The following is an 8,365-nucleotide window of genomic DNA, read 5'->3' on the forward strand; positions in this document are numbered from 1 at the left end:
TAGGAGTAGGACCACACAACACAGCATCCTGTGACTGCAAGTTTACTGCGACATGGTTATTCTATCAACACAAATGCACCAAAAAAAGTGTTTCCACTGCCATTCGTAGCATTATCCATTTCACCGACAAAACATCATCCACCCGTTTAGCGTATTTTGCTATGTCGTCATTTAGAAAAGTTTACTGACAATTAGGTTGTGTCCATCAGGCTTGTCGCACGTGTTTTTTATTCAACGTGTACTTTACTCGGATAAAAATGATTGGATGGAAACATGGTTATTGACTAAAGAACAATTTAAAGTGCTATAATTGGTGTTTAATGTGCTGTCGTTTATTTGAAGGAGTGGAACTAACTGGATGACGGAGGCCGCACTCACAGATCAAAATCTGTCAAATGAAGAGGTGCGTTTGTGTTTACACTGTTCTCGTAACTGTTTCATGGTATTTTTCTCCAGTCTCAAAAATAGCATTCTTTTAGTGTGTCTTTTTCAAATACAAACATTTCATACAGCGTACAGGTAACTGCCAAAATAAAGGAAACACTTCAGTAAATGAGGGGTGCTGAGTATGTTGAAAGAAGCTTCCACACAGGTGCTGTTCCTGAGTTAATTAAGAAATTAACATCCTATCATGCTTAGGGTCATGTATGAAAATGCCCAGTTGCCCATTGTTTTGGCTACCATGGCTAGAAGAAGAGATATCAGTGACTTTGAAAGGGATCTCAAAGGAGCATAGGGGGGTTAAGGTGTGTGTGTGTGTGTGTGTTTGTCATTTACCAGATCTCAACCCAATTGAACACTTCTGGATTCTAGAGCGGCACCTGAGACAGCATTTTCCACCATCTTCAACAAAACACTAAATGATAGATTTTTTTGTGGAAGAATGAGGTCCCATCCAATAGACTTCCAGACACTTGTAGAATCTATACCAAGGCACCTTGAAGCCTTTCTGGCAGCTCGTGGTGGCCCAACACCCAACGCTTTATGTTGGTCTTTTCTTTATGTACATGTGTCAGCCCTGACAATGTTTTAAAATCAACTCCTGCTATTTGCTGCATTTGTACAAAACAAGTTTTATAATGCATCATGATGAACTCATCAACTAACCTTACTCCAGCATAACAGGCCTTCGTTCTCTTTAACACCCACTCGTAGGCTCGTGTTTAGTATGCACAGGCAGCAAGACTTATTGACAGATTTGTTTCCCTCCAGCAAATTACATGTTTCCAGCTTAATTGTTATTGGAGATTTTATCAGGAGTTTGATGCAGCTCTCGCTTGAACCTGTTAACTGCTGACAGTGGTGTGAAGGGGGCAGAGACAGGAAAGTATGCAAAATAACCCTGTTGTATAATAAATGACCCTTAGAATGGAGGGAGAACTTTTTCTCGCTTTTTTTCTCTCCTCTTTAGGATGGACAGCTGGTGCTATCATGTGTCTTTGACCTCTGCAGGGTGTTGTGTTAAATAGAGATACCGGGTGGTGCATTTATGGGGAATGTGCATAATGCATGTGAAAACGACACACACAAATCAAATCAAGTCACATGTTATTTGTCACGTGTGCCGAATACAACGGGTGCGGAGTTAAACAATTATAATAAAAATAAATATAGTAAAACAAGAGGATTAATATACACCAGATTGGAGCTGTATACAGGGAGAACCAGTACCAGATCAATCTGCAGTGCACAATGTATTTCAAATCAAATAACATTTTATTAGTCACATGCCCTGAATACAACAGGTGTAGTGAAATGCTTACTTATGAGCCCCTAGCCAACAATGTAGTTTAAAAAAAAATACAGATAAGAAGAGCTGCAGTAAAATAACAATAGTGAGACTATATACAGGGGGGTACCGATACAGAGTCAATGTGCGGGATAGATGAGGTAGTATGTACATGTAGTTAGAGTTATTAAAGTGACTATGCATAGATGATAACAGAGAAGCAGTGGTATAAAGAGGGCGGGAACTGCAAGTAGCCTGGGTAGTTATTTGACTAGATGTTCAGGAGTCTTATGGCTTGGGGGGGTAGAAGCTGTTTAGAAGCCTCTTGGACCTAGACTTGGCGCTCCGGTACCGCTTGCCGTGCGGTAGTGGAGAGAATAGTCTATGACAAGGGTGGCTGGGGTCTTTGACAATTTTTAGGGCCTTCCTCTGACATCGCCTGGTATAGAGGTCCTGGATGGCAGGAAGCTTGGCCCCAGTACTGGGCCGTATGCACTACCCTCTGTTGTGCCTTGCGGTCAGAGGCCGAGCAGTTGCCATACCATGCTCTCGATGGTGCAACTGTAGAACCTTTTGAGGATCTGAGTACCCATGCCAAATCTTTTCAGTCTCCTGAGGAGGAATAGGTTTTGTCGTGCCCTCTTCACAGCTGTCTTGGTGTGCTTGGACCATGTTAGTTTGTTGGTGATGTGGACATCAAGGAACTTGAAGCTTTCAACCTGCTCCACTGCAGCCCCGTCGATGAGAATGGGGGCGTGCTCCGTCCTCTTTTTCCTGTCGTCCACAATCATCTCTTTTGTCTTGATCACGTTGAGAGAGAAGTTGTTGTCCTTGCACCACATGGCCAGGTCCCTGACCTCCTCCCTATAGGCTGTCAACGTCGTTGTCGGTGATCAGGCCTACCATGGTTGTGTCATTGGCAAATTGAATAATGGTGTTGGAGTTGTGTCTGGCCGTGCCGTCATGAGTGAACAGGGAGTACAGGAGGGGACTGAGCACGCAACCCTGAGGGGCCACTGTGATGAGGATCAGCGTGGCTGATGTGTTGTTACCTACCCTTACCACCTGGGGGCGGCCCGTCAGGAAGTCCAGGATCTAGTTGCAGAGGGAGGTGTTTAATCCCAGGTTCCTAAGCTTATTGATGAGCTTTGAGGGTACTATGGTGTTGAACCCTGAGCTGTAGTCAGTGAATAGCATTCTCAAAGAGGTGTTCCTTTTGTCCAGGTGGGAAAGGGCAGTGTGGAGTGCAATAGAGATTCCATCATCTGTGGATCTGTTGGGGCAGTATGCAAATTGGAGTGGGTCTAGGGTTTCTGGGATGATGGTGTTGATGTGAGGTAGATATGTACGGCAAGCGGTACCGGAGAGCCAAGTCTAGGACCAAAAGGCTCCTTAAGAGCTTCTACCCCCAAGCCATAAGACTGCTGAACAATTAAACAAATGGCCACCCGGACTTTTTGGATTGACCCCCCCCCCCCTGCTGCTACTTGCTGTTTATTATCTATTCATAGTGTCTTTACCCCTACCTACATGTACAAATGACCTCGACTAACCTGTACCCCCGCACATTGACTCAATACCGGTACCCCCTGTATATAGCCTCGTTATTGTTATTTTATTGTGTTACTTTTTCATTACATTTTTTTACTTTAGTTTATTTAGTAAATATCTTCTTAAATCTATTTATTGAACTGCATTGTTGGCTAATTGCTTGTAAGTAAGCATTTCACAGTAAAGTCTACACCTGTTTTCGGCGCATGTGACAAATACATTTGATTTGATTTTGATGAAGGCAGGGTTACGTGACTAGACACACTGATGTCTGAACTTCAGCCAGTCTTCTTTATTTACTGCTTGCTATCTCTCCATTGATTCATCTAAATGGACTTAGATTATCTCTACCTTATGCAAAAAGCCTGAGCTGGAGTCCCAGACTCCCTAAAGATAGCAGGGGAAACAACTTTGCCGCTACTCTGCCATCCCTTAATTCCAAATGGGCCACCCTTTTTAACCCTACACCCCTTATCTTCAGTCTGGGGGGCTTTGATGTTCTAACTGTAATCAACCAGTCCAGACGATAGATGTGCCACTGACATCGGGCAATCGGCGGAATCTAAATCGTTACATCTCGCCTGACATTAATGTGGCATTTTTGTCGTGGCAAGGTAAAAAAGTGACGCACAGTTCAGGCAGCCATAATTCTTTCAGCCTGAAAATGGCATATTCATATTAGCTGGGAATTAGCTCCTTTAGATGTGGAGGAAAACCAGTGTGGCGGGAAAGTGTGAGAGTCCGCTCTTATCTGCACACGTCTAGGCACAATGTGTCAGGGCCGCTGGTCCCTATTCATGCAGACAGCTATTTACCTAACTCTATTTGACATTTCAGATAGGCATCTGAACGGAAGCTCACAACTACAGCAGACAGGGTTTGTCAAATAATGAAGGAATTCTACATGTTTACTACTAAAATATCACCCATTTAAATGAATGTCTGGATTTTTATCAGTCAAGTTATGCTCCTTGCTACTGTTCCCAATGTAAATGTGTCAGAGGTTGACAGGGGTTAGGGACATGTCGTTGCGGGGTGTGTGTGTGTGTGTGTGTGTGCTCAATTGTGTGTGTGCTACAGTGTACTGTAAAATGATTCACCAACTCTGTCCTTTGTAATATGCCAATATTTTCAGAAGAATTATCTAGGGAAACCGTTTCATATGCTAATACCTTGTATGCAGGGTAAACAGAATATTGACCGCTGGATTGCTACATGTACTGAAGCTCATTGGACAGATTAGGCATCTGTCATTAACTGTACGTGTTGGGTTGTGGCTGGGTGTAAACAAATGATCCTCGGATTAACACCAACCTTTTATCATTGGTGTAAGAGGATGAACATATCAAAGCTACCACATGAAGGGCTTACCAGCAATATGAAAGGAAAAACCTACTGGAAAGTGGAGAAACGTAACAAGATAAAGCAGTCTGTCAATATTTGTATTAGTATTCATAGATTCATGAAGTCAATCAGACACACAGGGTATTGTGTTTGGTAGTGATTTAACCATGGCACAAGGGTAAAACGAGTGGGTAAAAGCGAGGGCCAGAGTATATGCAGAAATTTGGTGATGCACCATCATAGTAAGAAGGGGGATTAACCAAGTCCACATTTCCGGGAGAATGGGACTTGGGTAAACCTGATGCATTATGGGAGTAATGAGGGTAAAACTGATGCATTGTGGGCTTAATAGTCCCTGGTCCAAACTGAGAGAGAGAGAGATAAAAGGTGATCTCACACCACCCTGTTTACTGCGTGTGTGTGTGTGTGTGTGTGTGTGTGTGTGTGTGTGTGTGTGTGCGTGTGTGTGTCTGACAGTCCCTTTCAGATTACACATCCCGAGTTCTGGGCTAAAAGGCCAGCGTGCCTTATCTGTGCCTAGAAAGCCTTCCGCACCTTGTGTGTGTGTGTGACCGTGTGTGACTGCATGTGCCACCATGGTGTGCATGCAAATATCCTCCCCTTTGTGTCACACACCAGCCGTCTCCCTCAAGCAGTGAGGAACGCACACGCCAAACCATAGCATATTTAGTCTGCATTTACTGTATTTTTTCTCGGGTGTCATTAATTGTTTAATGAATTGTTCCCAATAAAACAATTGAGTCATTTAATAAGGAGAAATGAGATGGCATCTCAGAAGAACAGGTATTCAAACTGGCCTAGTGATATGACAAAACTGGCCTCTGGAAAACAGGATTCATATAACATAACGTAATAGGAATGTTTATCATGCAACACAGTCCTGAGAAAGCATTCCATGTACATCCATGTGTTATAGGGTTATGAGCAGTGAGCCATGTAATAGAATAATCACTCTGTCACTCATCCTTTCCTTTCCTCTTTTTTTTGTAACTTTTGTGCCATCTGACATCCTACCTATACCGCAGTACTGTACTGCATATCATCTACGCTATATGGTATTGTCACCTTGTGAAAATCCTTCTGTTACACGTCTTTGTTCGCCTAAATGTCTTTCCATTCTCATCTCTATGTGTGCACTTCATTTGAAGGAACATCTCTCCGGGTTCTATTTTAATAAACATAACCATTGGTACATCTAAGCACTGGCTCTATGGGCTCGGGGTGTGTCAGACATGTTTTTGCTATTTTCACAACCTAGAATGATGTGTGCAGTGCTGGCGGTGGCTCGAAAGGGCTGGGTTTTGATGAATAAATCAATTGTACGTGTGTCGATGCTTGACCTCTTACTGGCCAATCAGAATGTGCTCCATGGCTAAATATGTGGTTTCTTCAAATGTAGTTTCTTCAAGTTGTGTATTTACTGTCTATTATGTATTGCCTTGTAATCAACTCCAATTCCAATGTTAGTCCACTATAGTTAGATAGCATACAGACACAAAATAACTAAATGTAGACCTATCCTATCTTTGCTAAATATGTTAACTTGAACCAGTGGCGATTTTAGCATGTAAACCTTGGTGGGTCAAGAAAATAAATATGTTTAGATGCATGCCTGCAAAGCCACTACACAACACTAAACAATACATTCATTGTTAGGGCCTACATAAAGCCTGCCCAACAGCAGAAGTCATGCTGAATAGTAGGCTCGTGATTGCTTTGCAACACTTGAAGTTAGCCACTGATTCCATCCAAACCCTCTCATTGTTGAATTTGCGATTTCCAACTTGCTGTGTAATGTTTATGTCTAATGGCCGATGAGCACCAATACATTTTATCTATATTTCTCTTCATTTGACAAGGATTAAAAAGGATTTGCCAATGGATTGTCAACTTGATTCATGAAGATGACTGCTTGTCTAGCTTGCTAGCTAAGATTTTGTAAATATGATGTTGACATGATCAGTCCAATCAAAGCTACAGTGGATATAATGTGATTTGACGTAATTTTATCTGTGGCCAATGGCCTTCATGGATAGGCACTTGTAATGTAAATCTATGGCAACACCCAAAGTGCTTGAATGGCCGAGCTCTCCCTGTAGATTTTGTGGTGACATAGTGTCCCCATGAGTGACAGAACACTGAGCCAATCACGGTGCAACTAGAGAACATTACCGATGCCTATGCTCTGTATGTTCCGCTGGCTGCCCCACCACCACAGAAAGCACTGAGCTAGGCTGAAACACCTGCATTGTGGAGCTGTCTTACTCAAGAAAGCAGGAAAGAGACCATGTTTGTATGCGGCTATAATAACTCAATTTTCTTTTTCTTTGCATTGTTTGCAAAATACAAACGCAACGTGCAACAATTTCAAAGATTTTACAGAGCTACAGTTCATATAAGGAAATCAGTCAATTGAAATAAATAAATTAGGCCCTGATCTATGGATTTCACATGACTGGGAATACAGATATGCATCTGTTGGTCACAGATACCTTAAAAAAAGGTAGATGCGTGGATCAGAAAACCAGTCAGTATCTGGTGTGACCATTATTTGCCTCATGCAGCGCGACATCTCCTTTGCATAGAGTTGATCAGGCAGTTGATTGTGGCCTGTGGAATGTTGTCCCACTCTTCAATAGCTGTGCAAAATTAATGGATATTGGCGAGAACTGGAACACGCTGTTGTACACATCGATACAGATCATCCCAAACATGCTCAATGGGTGACATGTCTGGTGAGTATGCAGGGCATTAAAGAACATGGACATTTTCAGCAGCAGTCCATGAATTGTGTACAGATGCAAAAATGCAATTTCAGAATGTGGGGGAGATGTCCCTCCACCATCCTCAGTGAAAGTTGCGCCCCTGGTAAAGACCATAGGCAGCTCATGATTTTCAAGTTTGGGGAAGCTTACAAATTGTCATAACGTTTCTGCCGATCTGCGTGCCAGTTATGAATATTTATAAATGCACTTTTCCGTGGAACAGTTTCATTTCAATAATAGTGCTTCTGTTTTTCAACATTATTGTCAAGTGGATAATCATACAAATCTGAAGTGAAATGATAAAAATCTAAAAGTTAAAATTCAACTATGGTGAGAGCACCAGCCTCTGCCATATGGACACATTGATAAACTGTGGCCCATTACCTGCTAAAGAAATGAGAGCATAGAACTCATTGGCCTATAGGCCAATGCAGCAGTTGGCCTATAACTTTCACCATCAACTAAGTAAATACATAGGCCTAAAGCCGGCACATAAAAAGTGTGGAAAATATATCCTGATTAAAATTCTGTTTCTTTCAATCACATAAATCTCTGTTCTCAGCCTGCCTGCCTCCCTTTCTATTCGTCTTGAATTGAGCTATTGCTAGTGAAGTTCAACATTGTATCAAATTATCACAGGTCCTGCCCCAAAGCTGTCGCTAATGAACTTGCAACATTGTATTAGCTAGCCTATAACGGGCCCTCAAAGTCTTATGCGCCAGTGAGCTCAGGACAGAAAGCAGTTTTTTTTAATGACGTTTCCACTAGATATATGGGATCATCAGATCATGATGTTTTGCTCTTTCACACGGAGGCTTGGTGATTATCGAGGCTGGGAGTGTTGGAAAGATTTTTCAAATACTGAGGAACTATCAAATCAAAATCAAATGTTATTTGTCACATACACGTGTTTATCAGATGTTATTGCGAGTGTAGCGAAATGCTTGTTCTTCTA

The sequence above is a fragment of the Oncorhynchus mykiss genome, chromosome 1 (genome assembly GCF_057628025.1).
Source record: "Oncorhynchus mykiss isolate SJ-2025 chromosome 1, ASM5762802v1, whole genome shotgun sequence".
NCBI lineage: Eukaryota > Metazoa > Chordata > Actinopteri > Salmoniformes > Salmonidae > Oncorhynchus > Oncorhynchus mykiss.